The 16,983-nt window shown below is 45.2% G+C and overlaps 1 pseudogene; it reads left to right on the top strand.

The window, feature by feature from the left end:
* The first annotated feature begins 14,133 nt into the window (after window positions 1-14,133).
* On the top strand, window positions 14,134-16,759 carry LOC143679012 (pre-mRNA-processing factor 40 homolog A-like; annotated as a pseudogene).
* The last annotated feature ends 224 nt before the right edge of the window (window positions 16,760-16,983 follow it).

The raw sequence follows: 16,983 nt of genomic DNA on the forward strand, positions 1-16,983 counted from the left end.
TGTGTGTGTGTGTGTGTGTGTGTGTGTGTGTGTGTGTGTGTGTGTGATGTAGGGCAAGCCCCTTCCCTGTTCTGGGCCTCAGTAGGCAGAGGGAGCTGGTCAGTGGATCTCTGAGAGTACCTCCAGCTGGGCCTCAAAGGGAGGCAGACAAGATGAGAAAATAGAGAAGGGAGAGGTAAACAATGGAGCCCAGTGACTGTGGGAAAGATAGAGAGATTGCATGCATGTGACAGCAGAGATGAGAAAAATTGAGAATCAGCCTTCTGAGTCACTTAACTAATTTAACTTAAAATTGTCTCAGCATTGCCCCCCTGGAAGCACACACAAACTCCAGCAGGTGACCCACCAGAACCCCAGTGACTTTCCAAAGTATTTGACATGCCATTTGTGGCCAGCAGAGAGTCTAAGCCTTGGGTCTTGGGTCTCTGAGCTTGTGTCCCCTCTGTCCCAGGAAAAAGGACAGAAGCCAAGGGGAATCCTGGGTCAGTTGGAAAATTACAGAGTCGGGTATTTTCCAGATTCAGGGAAAGAACGCTGGGAGTAGAAGAGTTATCCCACAGCAGGGGAGTATGGAGCCCCCAGCTTCTTGCCAAGGGCCTACATGCCTAATGCCTGGTGACCTGGGAAGGGAGATGGGAGGAGACCTCAGGAAGATGAGCAGACAGGTGAGTTATGAGGTTCTAGACCCCCTCCAGGAGCCTGGCCACCTGAGTAAGTGCACCGCTGCCTGTCCCCCACCCCCAGTGCAGGTGACACTTCCCCACTAAGCCAGGTGGATGTGTTCTCCAGGGCCCGCCCAGCACAGGCTACTGCTGTAGGTCCCAGGCTCTGAAGATGCCCCCTCCCCTTTTCTGCAGATGTAGCCTTGTTTAATGAGTTAGCCATGACTGTTCATAACAGGCACTGTTCTAGATACTTTTCATGTATTAAGTCATTCAATCCTTAGGACAACCCAACAATAGGTACTGTTTTCAGATTTTAAAATAAAAGAAATTGAGGCAATTCCTCAGTTCATTTCCTGGCCCCCAGTTCATTTCTGGACTCCAGAAACAAGGCAGAGGAAGCAACCCTTCATCTAGCCTGGCCAGTGACTTCAGAAGCCTAGAGAAAGTCGTAAGGCTAGTTTAATACCCAAATTACACCCCAAAATGCTGTGTCACTCTGTCCAAATAGTGACTTCTCTGAACCTCACTGTTCTCTACTGTCAGCTGTAAAACAACCATGTCCATTTCCCTTTCTCTCCTCTACCACCCCTATGATATATTCACATACGAACTACTCCCTAGCCATTTCCCATTTATAGGAAATGGGGGATGACGTGAGGGGCAAGGCTATCCCCTGGAGAACTGCTAATAGTCTGGCTGGATATGGGAGAAACCAAAGATGCTGGCCAGATGCATTAGCAGCTTCTACCCCACCCCCCACCCAAAGCCCCTTCCCAATATCCACAACCCATCACAAGCATCCTCCTTACTCTCCAGAGAGATACCCAGCTGGGGCAGGCCGGCCTCTAAGAAGGCTGAGAAGTCATACAAAACCTGATGTCCCCTTGATGTTTCCATCTCCTCCTGCCATCTTCATCATCCAAGGGCTGTTTGCCTCTTTTTTTAAAATCATTTTTTTCAGTATGGAAAACTTTTAGATTTACAGAAAAGTTGGAGTCCTATATACCCCTCGTCCAGGTTCCCATAATGAGGTCTCTTTGCCTCTTTCCCCACCTGCCTCAGAATGGGGGGAGGGGGTGGCAGTGGTGAGGAGACTCTTTTAACATAAGGCACATCAGCAGGGCTAAATTCTGGCTGTGGACTTGGAAGGGGAGGGGGGAAGGAGCCAAGTCTCCTGGACACAGTAATTCCATTTATGTGATTTCTGTGATGGAAATAATCAGAGACATGCTTATCAGAAGTACAAGTTGCTCATCTCATCATTCTTTATAATGGTAAAAAACTAGAAATGATCTAAATGTAGACATTGGCTAAATAAACTATGGCAAAGCCATATAATGGAACACTACACTGTATTAAAAATGATGATGATGATGTCGAAGAATTTCAATTGACTAGGAAAATGTTTGTCATATAGTACCAAGTGAAAAAAACCAGCAACAGAATAGGAGCAGAGTGAGATATACTTTTGGGGGAAAAAAAAGGTATATACTAATGCAACATAATAAACTGAATTGGATCTTGGAACAGAAAAAAGGACATTGGTAGAAAAACTGGTGAAATCTGAATAACGTCTGTGGTTTATTGTTAATAATATTGTCACAATGTTAATCTCTTATCTTTGATAATCATACTATAATTATACAAGATTTTAACATTAGAGGAACCTGAACGAGGGGTATGTAGGGACTCCAACTTTTCTGTAAATCTAAAAGTATTCCATATAGAAAAAAATGATAAGCAAGACACATCCAAAAGGTTAGTACTGGCTTTCCCAGAGTGGGAAAGATGATTTTGATTTTTTTTTAAGGAGGTAGATGGGAACTTTTTTTGTTTCTCCAGATTTTCTATATGGATCACAAATTGCTTTTGTTAATAGAAATCAAAAATCAATATTATTTTTTAGGGGGAAATAGTTTTTAAAAATGGAAGAAGGAAGCCCTGAAATGCAGAGGGGCCAGCCTCTCCAGAACATCAGCCACTTCCATCCCTCATCCCATATTATCTACAGCCCCTTCCGACATGAAAAAGTTAGAATGGGCATAGCCCAAATACCCCTAAAGAGTGGGAGAAAGAGCAAAGGTGATGGTGGAGTTATACAGAGAAGGCAGGGTTTAACAAATGAGTATAATTGCTGAATCATTATATTGATGTTTCTTTTAGTCTCCAGTATCTTAGAGCAGCTAGAAGTAAAAACCAAAAATTGTGGAATTGTAACCCATACCAAACTCTGGAATCTGTTCTGCAACTGCTCTTTGCAATGTTAGTTGAAATTTATTGCTTTTTTATATATATATGTTATTTTTCACAACAAAGAAAAAAAGTCGACTGTGATGATAAATGCACAGCTATACAATGATATTGTGAACCATTGATTGTATACTTTGATTACATGGTATGTGAATATATTATATATATCAATTTAAAATAAATAATTTTTAAAAAGATCAAAGGAGAAGGTGGAGTTATAACAGAGAAGATAGGATTTAACATATGAGTGTGACTGCTGAATCATTATACTGATGTTTCTTTTAGTCTCCAGGGTTTTGGACCAGCTAGAAGGAAAAACCTAAAATTGTGGAACTGTAACCCATACCAAACTCTGAAAGCTGTTCTACAACTAATTGTCGTGGTGTGCTTTGAAATGTATTACTCTTTTGTATATATACTATTTTTCACAATTAAAAAAATTGTTTTTAAATTAAAGAAGGAAGGAGGATGCAGGAAGAGAAATCACCACCAGTCTGAACCCCCCCCCCCCACCACTGCTGTTCAAAGAGGCTGGGGAGGTGGGGGGTCGGGTGAGGGGGTGGAGAGAGTGAGGGTTGGAGATCAAGGACCCCAGCAGGAGAAACAATCCCTGAGGGTCGCCTTAGCTGGAAGGCTTAGAAAAGTTTGGGTGAAGAAGAATCTGAAAAGGGTCAAGGAAGAACCCACACACCCCATGTGCTTGCCCGTGTTCTGGCTCTCAGCAAACACTCTCAGCTTTGGGATGTTTGGTGGGGGAAAAAGAGGAGGAGATTAAAACCACCAAAGAAAAACTGAATCGCTGCCCCTTCCCCCTCAAACTGGGAGTTTAGGAATGATCATGGCCTCTCGTCCTTGAGGTCGTGGGCTCCACCCTGAGTGTCGTGGATGGACGGCGGAGTCGCCCTCACTGTGCAGTTGGGGACCCAGGCACGAGAAGCTGATGGGAGTCGCACCACAACCGAATGGCGCCCCATGCAGGGCGGATTTTGAAACAGCACCCGGGCGCGCAGGTGAATCAGTGGTAGAATGCTCACCTGCCGTGCAGGAGACCCGGATTCAATTCCCAGCCCATGCACCCCCAAAAACACAGCACCAAAGAAGCTCTTGAAGGCACTTCCTTCAGCAGAATTCCTTCTGACAGTGAAAAGCAGAAATTCTAAAAAGAGAAGGAAAGTTCTCTTTTCTGAGTCTCTGACCAATAAATACTGCCTCCGAAGCAGAGGGATCCAACCAGGCAGAGAACAGAGAATAGGGATGGGAAAATGTTGTAGAAAAATATTGGCTCTTCTACAGGCCTTGAAAGGAAGTGGCTTCAGAGGACAAACCCAGAACAGAGGGGTCACAGGAGGCAGGTGGAGTCCAAGACAAGGAAGGGCTGCAATGAGAGGAAATTTCAAGCAGTTTGAAGCAGAAGGACGTTGAAGCTGAGGACGTTTACGGTGTAAGCGAGAGAAATTAGGATTTAAGGGATAATTTTGATTACTGAATCATTATATACCTATTCCTTTTATCTTTCTGGTATATTAGAATAGACAGTGGGAAATACCTGAGCTCCCTGAACTGTAATCCAACTGCCTTGATCTCTGATAATGGTTGTATAGTTTATCTTTTGCCCTTCTGTTTGTAAAAACCTTGTGACTAACCTTTACATGTACCCATTTATCCAGTTTTTTTTAACTTTAAAGTCTTGTGATCACTAAAGACAGCCCCTAATGTTTATTAATTAGGGTCAGCCCAGAACTAACGGACCCCAAGTCCAAAGTTATCTTGATAACCCAAGATGGATCTCACCAAAATGGGCCCCCCTGACATTCAGAGTAGCTTAGTCTTATAGGCGACCTATACCTCATTATAATACTAAAAATCATGCTATAATCATATTAAGGCTGCCATTTTTTAACATACGGTCTCTAAGCATATAATCAATCAGTGCATGCTCAACAATTAGATCACCTCTAATTACATCATCTAGAACCATCGTGCTCATTATCCTAAAGCCTGCCCTTCTTTTGATGCTATAAAACTATCAGAAGTTTGGGGAGACAGATTTTTGGGCCAAAAGGCCATCTGATCTGCTTCACGTTGAGCAGTAAACTCTTTCTCTCTTTGAAACCCTGTTGTCTCCAGAACTGGGCATTGAGTGCATCAGGCAAAAGAATCCACCACCTTTGTTTGGTAACATACAGGCACCAGGTTCGGGGCGAGGCTAGATGATCAGGACAGTCCTTTCAAGTTCTGGGGTCCAATGACCAATCCCAATTCCCTCTCAAAGACCAGAACTGAGTCCTTTAGCCTTCCACATTTTAGGGGCATCAGCAAACTGCTTAGAGAACGAAGGCACTGGAACCACGAAGACTCACTTTTCAGAAAATGAAGCAACAGGACAGATTGGGAGTAGGGTTACACACTTAATGGAACTCGTTCGGGGTGATGAGGCAGAGGTGTAAAAGGGAATGCTGTCTCCTTCCCCCTAAGGGCTTCAGGGGTGTATAAGACAACCAACTACCCTTTAAGTCTCCAAATGGGAAAGTTATTCCCAAAAAACTTATTTGGGCTAGATGCTGAAATGCCTGGAGCAAGGAGGTGATTATGTCTCTGTGAATGCCGAGAATTCTCCGCTGGGTTTCAAGCTCCTTAAGAGGCTGACTACCAGAGTGGGGTTGGAGAATGGGGACAGCCAGCCAGAAGCCACAGAGCTCCCCAGTTCCATACTCCCACAGAGATCTTTCTCCGACAGTCACAGAGTGGTTATCTGCTATAGTGGAAAAAGTATGGCCTCTGGAATCAGGCCCACCTCCTCTTATTATGCATCCAATCATTCATTTCCTCATTCAACAAACATTTATTAAGTAAAAATTAAGTTATCAGACATGGTGCTAGAATCTAGTAGCTTTATGCCTGCAAGCAAGTCATTTAGCCTGTGAACCTGGATTTTTACGCAGAAATCTTCTTGGGAAGAACACAGACTATTGCATAAGCTATGTGCTTAGGGGAGGATCTCAAAGCATGTTCATTCATCCTGTCTTCTGTACAAGATCCTAAATGTGGTGCTGTGGGAGGATGGAAAAGAACATGTAAGATTGTCTCAGCCCTTATGGAAATAACAGTCTTCTCCGGGAAATAAAAAATAGTTCAAAAACATGATCTGGCAACACGTTACCCTGTGCAAAAACTCAACCTCAGTGGTCAAAATGACCAGGGTTCTTGGGATAAATCTGGGGAAGCTGGGGAAAGCAGACAAATTCTGAGCTGGGTTTTAAGGTTAGTACATTGGCAGTGAATGATAATTACTTGTTTTGGGGCTATACTTAACGGATTACAAAGCACTTGTGCAGACACCATCTGGTTTGATTCTCACAACTACCTTTAAGGTGGGCAGTGCCACTTCCTTTTACAAATGGGGAAACTGAGGCCAAGTAGCTTGTCCAAGGTGGCAGAGCAGAAGAGAGTCAGAGCCTGAAGCCCCATCAACTCGAGCAAGCACGAAGTCCTGCCTTCCCTAGCTGTTGGTAGACAGGAAAACTTGGCTTGAGCTAAATTCAGTTCCAGACCTCGCCCCGTGTAGGGTTGCTGCAGCGGCAGTGGGAGCAGGCCTGGGCAGAGCCCAGATCAGGAGGCTGAGGAGCTCAAAGGGGATTTGACTACTGGGCTGTGACTCCACACAGTCTTCAGAGTGGGGAAAATAGAGGGGTCAAGTGAGGGGCAGGAGGGCGCCAGGGGAAAGGCCCTGAGGTCTTGCTCCCATTCTCCCCAGTAGCATGGACTCTCTGACTGCAAGGCAGAGATAAAAGGAGGAGGAGTCTGCTACTCCCACCATTAAGTGCTCTCGCAGTGTTTACTCAGTCGGTGGCAAAGAGGGCCAAACAAGAGGGAAAGCACTAACACTGCAGCAAGAGCAGTGGGTCAGAGAAGGGACTTCCCTGGGCATAAGAGAAGGTGTAGAAACCTCTAACGTTTCTCCCCTAAATGTCCCAGTCTGAGTCCAAGGAGAAGGGATGGATAAGAGAGCTTTTGGCAGGTCCCATCACAAGGGTCTGATGATGGTGTTGGATCCTGCTGGCCGAGGCAGCTTTTCCCACTCTGCAAGGACACCCTGAAGGTGCCAGGAATTGTAGGGACAGTCCCGGTTGGGGTCACCTTTGGCAAGATTTACTACAGGATCTGGACCTATGTGGTGTGTGTGTGTGTGTGTGTGTGTGTGTGTGTGTGTGTGTGTGTCTGTGGTGCTGATACTAATTTAAGTGGCTTATAAAGCCATTCTCACGGTCCTGATGCAATGCTCAAGATAATAAGCAAGTGAGTAATTAATAAGCAGATTGAGAACTAACCCCTTGCCTCAGGGCATGGTACTACTTTTGCACAATCCATCCCCAGGCCCGCGGGAGGAAGCACAGACCTGAGCCCAGGCGTTTGGGCAGGAGACACAGGAGCTCCCAGAGCCTAGAGCTCCAGAGGAACAGGAGGAGTTGGTCAGGGGAGCCCCACTTTGGACTCTAGGGCAGGAAAGGGAGGGGGACAGCCACAAGGAGGAACTGAGCTCCATCCAGTCATTTTGGCCAAAAGATGCCTCTTTTGTTTGGTGAGAAGAGAAGAAAATAAGGAGAATGCTAGAATATCTGATACCCTGCCTGTCCAGAGATAATGATCCAGCAAGTAAAACAGCAAGTGAGCAGGCAGTTGCATCCAGGTGTAGTTACTTAGCAGGTGCACCGAGAGTGAGGTACAGAGATGAGAGGATACACAGAAAGGCACCCCATCTGGGTTTGGATGAATCACGGGAAGTTCTCCCGCTACCTTCCCTCTTAACATGGCACACCCCTTTGGCTCTCCTCTCATTTATGGATTGTTCCCCAAACTTCTCTCTTTCCCTAGACTTTTTGTTTGTTTTTCTTTTCTTCTTTAAGTAACTAGTTAATTAAGGAAGGAAGGAATTTCAGAGGTCCTCTTAGGGCTGCTGTGTACCATTGTATATTATTCACTTCACAATGACAACTAGGCAACTAGGCAACTCTCATGGGCATCTACCTTTTTCTAGATTGCACTAAAGCACTGTGTGGGCTGGCAGTAGCCCTGGCACCTTCTGTTGGCCAGGTGCTTAGGGATGCTCCCTGTCTCTCACCCCTCCAATCCAGTTGGCTTTTCTTCTGCTACTCCTATGTTAATCTTATACCCACATTCAGAACAGGTTCTCCTGAGACTTGGTGGGGCACCAGGATCATGGACTCTGGAGTCAGGCAGACTCAGGTTTGCCGGCCCTCGGCCCTTACTAGTGATAAACTTTGGTCAAATCGTTGCTGAGCCTAGGCTGCTACCTCTGTAAAATGGGGAGTTTAGTACTCAACCCCACAGGTTGTGTGAGGTTAGGGAGTACTTAACTGGGTGCCTGACTAAATAATTGCTTCCCTAAACCCTTTTCCCCACGCCTGGCCTAGGACCACTGCCTGGTGCTGGCTGTATCATCCCACCACTTTATACCTGCTTCTCCTTTACCTGTTCCATAAAAATAGCAATTCTTTGCATGCAAATGGCACCATTTTTAAAGCATTTTTGCAAATTTGCTCCACACAGTTCTGAGAGGTGGAGGAGCAAGAGGTCAATTCTGCATTTTATAGGATGTGGGCATGGTGCACGCTGGGGAGTGGGTGATCTGCCAAGGGTGACATGGCTACAGAGGGGTAGCACTGGTCTAGAATCCGGGGCCTGATCCCCTTAGTGCCACGCTTCCCCAGGAGTCACATGGGGATTTCTATAACTTTGCCAACCCCTCCTAAGGATAAAAGATGGGAGAGGCAGTTGCCATCTGAAATCCTCTCATTTAAAACCTCTGCTCCACCTGCCCTGCAGATGAGCAGCAGAGGGGAACCGAGAACCGGGAGAGCTATAGGGCTCAAGTTGGCGGGAAGCAGACCTCTATCTTGATCCAACTGCCAGGACTGGAACAGGAAGGCTGGGCCCCTATCAGAAGATGCTGAGATCAGACCACAAGCAAGGGGGCTGACTGTGGTGTGAACTGACGCAAGGAGCCTGTGATAGCATCTCCAAGGTCTCCCAGCTCAGGGGGAGGCCTTCCTCCCCTCACGCGCATCTCATAGATGAGGTATCACGGTGATGAGAGGCAGGGCCCCTTCCACTCTGCCCAGGGCCTGCTGGACTTAGATTATTCAAAAATCACCACCGCTTTGGGCCTGTTTCACCATTAGGATATTGGGGAGGTTCACGTTTTCCACCTGGATGGTGTGGGTGCCACAATTTCAGCTTGTCTCCATGAAGATTCCTTATGGGGCTTTATGGGTTTTAGAGTGGTTCCATGTGTAGCGTGTCATCTGGACCTCATGATGACCTTGAGAGGCAGGTGTTATTATAGGAGGGGCATTTAAGCTTACAGAGGTAGTAAGCTACTTGTCTAGAGTCACGCAGCCACCACGGGGTGGAGCCTGGTCTTGACCTCTAGCCTTCTGACCATGTCCACTTCTAAAGAACGTGATCCAAGGGAGATAGGGGCTGCTGCGTGCTCGGACCGAGGACAGGTAGACAGGACAGTGTTCCATCTCTGCTCCCAGAGAGGCTTGTGGGAAAACAGGCCTTCTAACCCTTAGAGGGAGCCAGGCAGTAGTGGGTCTTGGCCCAAGCCCTCCGGGCTTCACGGAAATGGTTGAGGAAGGACTAGAAGGAAGGAGGTAGTCAATGGCACAGATGGTCGCACAGCCACACACCTCCAACATGCCCTCTGCCAGTTGCATGGAAGATGGCCGCCAGTGGCCCCAACTGCTCTGGGCTTCCTGTTCATCCCCAGCACTCCTGGCTTTTGCAAGGACAGAGCCTTTGCATTTGCAATTTGATTCCTGTCCCTTCCCTTCATAGCCTGGTGAGTGTGCACAGACATCACGCTCCCTCACTCCCCACCACCACCCCAAGGCCACACAGCAGCCTCTGAATATCTCCTGGGCTCCATCAGCCCTGGGGTCTCTACCACAGGTGGAGCCTTCCAAAAGTGCTTATAAGCTCCCTAGAGAAAGGCCTGTCATTAGAGCAAAGCTTTCCACTTCCCCCAAGTGGCCAGCTTTCCTGTTTTTCCTAAGAATCTGTTAGAGCTTTCACAGGCTCCCATCCTGCAGACTGGGGGCTGAAGCCAGACAACCTTGCGAGTTCTCAGGGAAATCGAGCCCTCAACCAAGGGCTGGTGCCACGAGGGGTCTTGACTCTGTTACAGGAAAGGATTCAAGGACTAGTCAGGTGTATAGCCAAATAGTTTAATAAGCTCGATGCTGGAGAACCCCAGGAGTTCTCGGCCAGATGCTGGAGAGCCGCAGGAATTCTCAGAGAAGTCTGGACCCTGACCAGGGGCTGACCCCGTCAGAGTTCTTGACTCAGCCGCAGGAAACGCAGCCGCAGGGAAGAACTCGAGGACTAGTCAGTGTGCACAGCCCAAAACTGTAATGTGTAGCCAAAGTACACGCTCAGAGGTAGAGGAGCTCAGAAATTCTCCAAAAGAGAGGTCCTTGCATTATAGGGACTTGAAGAGGCTCTTCCCTCTTTGCTATGCTAATAAGGGATTGATGAGCTGCACTTTTTAAAAAATTGATATATATATTAACATACCATGTAATCATCCAAAGTGTACAATCAGTGACTCACAATATCATCATATAGCTGTGCATTTATTCTCACAATCAATTTTTCTTCTTTTCTGGGCCACACTTTTCATAGGTTCTTTTCAGGTGCCGGCCTGAGTGAGGGCTAGGTGCAAGGGGACTAGGGAGGTATGTGCGCGCCAAAAGTTACTTTTTGCTATGAGTTTTTAGGGTCACTTTCCCTCCATCCTCCCCTATCTAACCTGCCTCAGAACAGCTCACGGGAGAGGAGGGCGCGTGCTCTCCCTTGGGTATGTTGTCTTATTCTTTGATAGCTAAGGCCCTGGAAGTCAAATCCCCTCTAACCTCCTGATGCCCCTTACCATCCAGAAAGAAAACTAAGCCCAGGGAAAAGGGAGGTCATGGAAGCTGCAACAGGGCGAGGGTCTCCTGTGGGGTTCCTGTCCCCCAAACCTCAGGTGGTTTCCCATGCCAGGCTCCCTTTGGGCTCCGGGATATGGGCACGGCTTCTGCAGCCAGAGGTGAGATGGAGTCTTCCAAAGCCAGCAGTGGGAACCTCCAGGAGAGGAACAGTCTCGAGAGGTCCTCTCGGCCATCTCCTTAACGTCAGGGAGCCTCTGTCCTGACTTAGACAAGCCCCTTTACCTTTTAGAACAAGCCAGGGGTCCTTATACTATTTCTGTGAAGGGCCAGATAATAAATATTTTAGAGGCTGCATGGCCTCTGTCACAACTGTTTAACTCTTCCAGCCCCAGCACCCATAGACAATACAGAAATGAGTGGGAGTGGCTGTTTTCTAATAATACTTGATTTATGGAAACTGAATTCGAATGCTATAAACTTTTCATGTGTCATGAAATATTCTTCTTTCGATTTTTTTCAACCACTTAAAGATGTTAAAATCATTCTTTATCCTTGGATTGTACAAAAACGGTGGGGGCTGGGATTTGGCCTGCAGCCCGTGGTTTGCTGACCCCTGGAATAGCCGCAGTGCTGGCAGCAGAGTGGAATGGGGTGGGATAAAGGAAGGGATGTTTTTTAATCTATCCTTTCATCAGGGTTGCTTTGTGTCTCAGCGTTTTGTTTTGTTTTGTTTTGTTTCCAAAAGGTTACAGAGTTGATTAAAGGAGAAGAAATTAGTGTGTAACAGCAACCAGTCTCTTTTTTGCTATCTTTGGGTAACTATATGAATTTATTTTATTTCACTTTAATAGTCTTTATTTTTCACAACAGCTTTATAGATACAGAAAAATGAGCAGCCAGCACAGAGAATTCCCATAACCTCCCCCCACACACGTATATAATATCTTATTATTAGCTTATTGCATTAGTGTGGTACCTTTGGTACAATTGATTAACCGTTATTGATACATTATTATTAACTAAAGTCCATAGTTTACATTAAGGTTCACTCTGTGTTGTACAGTCCTATGAGTTTAAAACTCCCCGCACTTCACCTGTTTATCACCCTCTCTTCCTAACTCTTGGCAGCCACAGCTGTAAAACTGATTAAAGAATGGAGTAGGGGTTAGTGTGTAACAGCACCTAGGCTCTTTTTCATCATCTTTGGATAACCATGTGGATTTATTTTTAAATCAAAACTTATTCCATATCTATTCTGTGCGTTCACACAATTCTCTCAACCTCACCACAATCTTATGAAGCCAAGTGGTAGCATTTTCATTTTACAGGTGAGGAAACTTCAATTCAAAGAGATAAAGGAAGCTGGCTGTGGTTGCACAGCTAATAAATGACTAAAATGGGATTTGAACCTCTGCTGGGTTTCCTCGTCTCCGAGGCCAGCCTTCTGCCTAGAATATGAATGACCCTTTCCCAGCCTCAGGTCAGCCTCATGGGGATTCGTTTATGCATCCAACAAAATATTTGTTAAATACCTTCGGATGCTGGGGACACATGGGTGAACAGGACAGTCAAGGTCCCTACTGTCTTGGAACATATATTCCAGTAGGGAAACCACACAGCCTCAAATCTAAATAGTTTCAGATGATGAGCTAAAAGGCCTATGGGAGGGTGGGGGAGAGAGGTAAAGGAAGAAAAGGCCTTGGAGGAGGTGACATTTGAGCTGGATACTTAAAATTAGGGAGAGGCCTGCCCAAGAGAGACCCGAGAGGAAAGCACTAGGAAGATGAATGAGCAAATGCAAACGCCCTAAGGCAGGACCAACCTGCAAGGTGGGCGAGTGCCAGGAAGAGAAAGTGTAGCAAGCGAACTCCTGGCAGCAAGCAAGCTCCCGGCAGCAAGCAGGACCCTCCCCACCATAACCGCTCATCCCCTTCGGTAAACTCAACTTTCACAAGCTTCCTGGCCCTGACCACCGATGAGCGGCCAATCACCTCCCACCACCGAGCAGCCAATCATTTTCCTCAAGTGTAGCCAGTTACCATATTAGGAAACCGCTGCCAGCAGCCAATCACCTCCCTGGAGTGTAACCAATTGCCATATTAGGAAGATGCTACCAGCCATTCTGTCTATAAATACCTTGTATCAGCCCGTAATTGGGGCTCAGACTTTCAGAGGCTACTGGCTGAGCCCTATGGCCATAAACTAATAAAACCTACTTTCTTAAACTTGGAAGCCTCCACTGTGGTTCGTTTTGTTTCCGCGTTAACATTCCTGGAGGCTCTTGCAGCCTTGATCCTGGTTTCGCACTACAAAAGGACAGGGTAAGAAAGAGACAGAGAAGGGATTGGATGAGATGGCAGAAACCAGATGGAGCAAATTTCATTCTAGTGCAACAGAAAGACATTAGAAAGAGTCAAGCAGAAAAGGGATGCACTCTAATTCACATTATTGAAAGACCACTTTGGAATGTAGGAGTTTGGCAGGGAGAAGCATCAATAAATCTACTGAAAAATGATGGGGGCAGTGAAGTGTGGAACAGAACAGGAAATTTTCTTGGAGGCCTCTAAATGGGATGGGGAAGGCTCCTTTTGACTGGTAGCATCCAAGGAGAGCTCTGCCTCCATCCTCATTCTTCCATCTCCCCTCCCCCACACTTTAGGAAACAAGACTGGGGAAGCGGAAAGGGATATGGGAGAGAACTGGCAGAGCAAGAAGACATGGCATGTGGGGTGGGGAGGGGCGTCAGCCTGGGTCTGTTACTCCTTTATCCCCACCACTGGCTTCAAAGTTCAGGGGCTCTCACCCACCATGTCTCCAGCCCAGCCTGGACATAGAGGAAGTCAAGAGCTGGGAGGTGCCAGAGGCGGATGAGTAGATGAGAACCGGATGAGTAGATGAGAACCAGGAACAGAATGTTAAGAGCCTATGATCCATAGCTCAGGGAGTACTTGGACCATGTCCACATTCCTCATCTCTCTGTCCAACTCTTACCAAGATCAACAGACAAAAAAACATTCTCTTCTCAGATCACTTCTTGTTGGTATATGTAGTGGCAGTGGCCACTGGCGGAAGAGTCTAATACCCGAAGATGAGGCCAGGGACAGGAGCTGAACATGGAGGCCTCCTGATGGGACACTCTGGTATGCATTATGCCCCAATAGGAGTGCACCCTAAGGGTCAGAGAGTCAATATTCCTCCTGTGCCTCATGGAATGATGCCACAAATGATGCCTTCTGTAGGAGGGCCACCAGTGGGACAAATAAATGCCTGGATTGATGTCTTAATAATGTCTGGAATGATGATATCTGATATTTCTCAGGCTTGCATGCAGCTTGCCTTAACACCAGGAATATATAATATGGATGTAGCAGCAGGTTCAGCATCCAGTGCAAAATCAATGTGGACTGAACACAAATCACCAGATGGAAGGACTTATTACTAAAATACTGAAACAAAACGGTCTACCTGGGAGAAACCAGATGATCTTAAGATACCTACTGAGCAACTGTTACCTAAACGCCTCTGAAAGGAGTTCAAATCAGACTCTGGAAAGCCTTAGTATTATAATTCTCAAACAAAAGAATCTCGCTGGCCAAACCTAAAGTACTTGAGGACCTTGAAGGATACGAGAATACCACTGTTGTTGGAAGTCTTATTACAAAATCAAACCTGCATGCAATGATCAAAGAAGAAAGCAGTAAACAGGAAGAGGCTGCCACAACATCTATAGTCCCATTTCCTACCACAGAAATTCCAAATACGATGAGCGCTATGGCGGCTGCAGAAGCAGCAACTACTGTTGTTGCTGCGGCAGCCAATCCCAGTGCTTCCACCTCTACTTCTAATACTATCAGTGGGACTGTTGCAGTTGTGCCTAAGCTGGAAGTCACATCCATTGCTGCTACTGCTGTAGGTAATGAAAACACAGTAGCCATTTCAACTGAGGATCAAGCACAACAAACTAAGACCCCTACTGTTCAGGAGCAAAATGTTTAAGAACCCAGTAATACAGGGGAGGATGCATCTAAGCAAGAAACTGCAACTGATTTTACTCCCAAGAAAGAAGAGGAGGAAAATCCACCAGCAAAAAAACATACACTTGGAGTACAAAAGAAGTAAAGCAAGCATTTAAAGAATTGTTGAAAGAGAAGCAGGTACCATCCAGTGCTCATGGGAGCAAACTATGAAAATGATCATTAATGATGTGTGATGGCAAAGTTGAGTGAAAAAAAAAAGCGGGTCTTTAATGCTTGTAAGGTCCAGACAGAGAAACTGGAAAAAGAAGAAGCAAGATTGAAATACAAAGAAGCTATGGAGTCCTCCTTTCAGTGTTTCCTTGAAAATCATGAAAGAAATGACTTCCGCAACCAGATACAAAAAAAAAAAAAACCAGAGCAGCTATTTGGAGAAATGGAAGTGTGGAATGTGATCATCTTGAAGTCTATGAAGATGTTCTATTCTTTCCTTCAAAAATGGAAAAGGAACATGCAAAACAGTTATGAAGGAGAAATTAGGAAACCTTAAAAAACATACTTGACCACATGGCTAATGTAACATATTCTACTACAGGTTCTGAAGCCCCGCAGTGTCTGATGGATAATCCAACTTTTGCAGATGAGGAGTTATAGAATATGGGCAAAGAAGATGCATTAATTTGCTTTGAAGTACATATGCAGGCATTAGAAAAGGAAGAAGGAGAAGAAGAAAAACAGAAATGTTTGCTGAAAAAGGAGATGGCGGTGTAAAATTAGGGAATCTTTTCAGACATTTTTAGATGAATTGCATGAACATGGACAACTGCATTCTATGTTATCTTGGATGTAATTGTATCCAGTAATTAGTTCTGACATTAGATTCACTAATATCTTGGTCAAGCTGGATCAACTTCACTTGAACTTTTCAAGTTTTATGTTGAGGATCTTAAAGCACATTATCATGATAAGAAGATAAAAGATATTCTAAAGGAAAAAGGCTTTGTAGTTGAAGTAAATACTACTTTTGAAGACTTTGTGGCAATAATCAGTTCAACTAAAAGATTAGCAATGTTAGAGGCTGGAAATATTAAGTTGGCCTTCAATAGTTTACTAGAAAAGGTAGAAGATCTTGAACGTGAAAGAGAAAAAGAGGCTGAGAAGATGAAACAAAAGGGATCTCTAGAGATTTAAGAGTGTGTTAAAGCCAGCTGCTCTTCCAATAAAATTGGATGCTGTCTGGGAAGATATCTGGGAGAGATTTGTAAAAAAGCCGGCATTTGAGAATATAACTCTGGAGTCTGGCAGAAAATGAATATTTAAAGATTTTGCGCATGTTTCTGGGCATGAATGTCATCATCATCATTCAAAGAACAAGAAACACTGTAAGGAGTCTAAGACGCATCATAGGAAACATTCCCACTCTCGGTTGGGATCAGATTCAGATGATGACAACAGCCATTCAAAGAAAGAAAGATGGCGGTCAGAACCCTGTTCTGCTTCCAAGCAGTCTTCCGGTGCGGAGTCTGAAAGAAGATGTAAGACGTCAAAAAATCATAAGAAGAAAAGCAAGAGGAGGAGATATAAATCTGGTTCTCCAGCGCCAGATGCTGAGCCAGGGAAGGATAAGAAAGAAAAGAAAAAGACTGGGAAAATACAGAACTAGACAAAGATCAGAATTAAAACACAAGTAACCTAAGAAAAAGACTGGGAAGAATTCTGGTAATTGGGATGTTTCCGGCAGTGCACTGAGGAAAAGCGAATTAGAGGGCGGTGCCACAGTGGCTCAGTGGCAGAGTGCTCACCTGCCATACCAGAGACCCCGGTTCGATTCCCGGTGCCTGCCCATGCAAAAAAAAAGAGAGATTTAGAGAAGCACAGTAGGAGCCTTTTGGAGCAACTGGATGATGATCAATAAATTATGCCAAATATATCTTCACTGGATGATTTAAAGTCTAATTCAGACCAGGGATTCTTACTGAATCAAGTTCAACTGAAATAACACTGGGTTTTAATTATATCATAGAAAAAAATACATTTAAGTATTGCTATTGTGGACTTTATAAAAGCAAAGGATATTGAAAATAACTTTTTTTTTTACATTTTTTATTTTAAAATATATATACCAAGCAAAGTAAGAGA

This window comes from Tamandua tetradactyla, chromosome 4 (genome assembly GCF_023851605.1).
Source record: "Tamandua tetradactyla isolate mTamTet1 chromosome 4, mTamTet1.pri, whole genome shotgun sequence".
In the NCBI taxonomy this organism is placed as follows: Eukaryota; Metazoa; Chordata; class Mammalia; order Pilosa; family Myrmecophagidae; genus Tamandua; species Tamandua tetradactyla.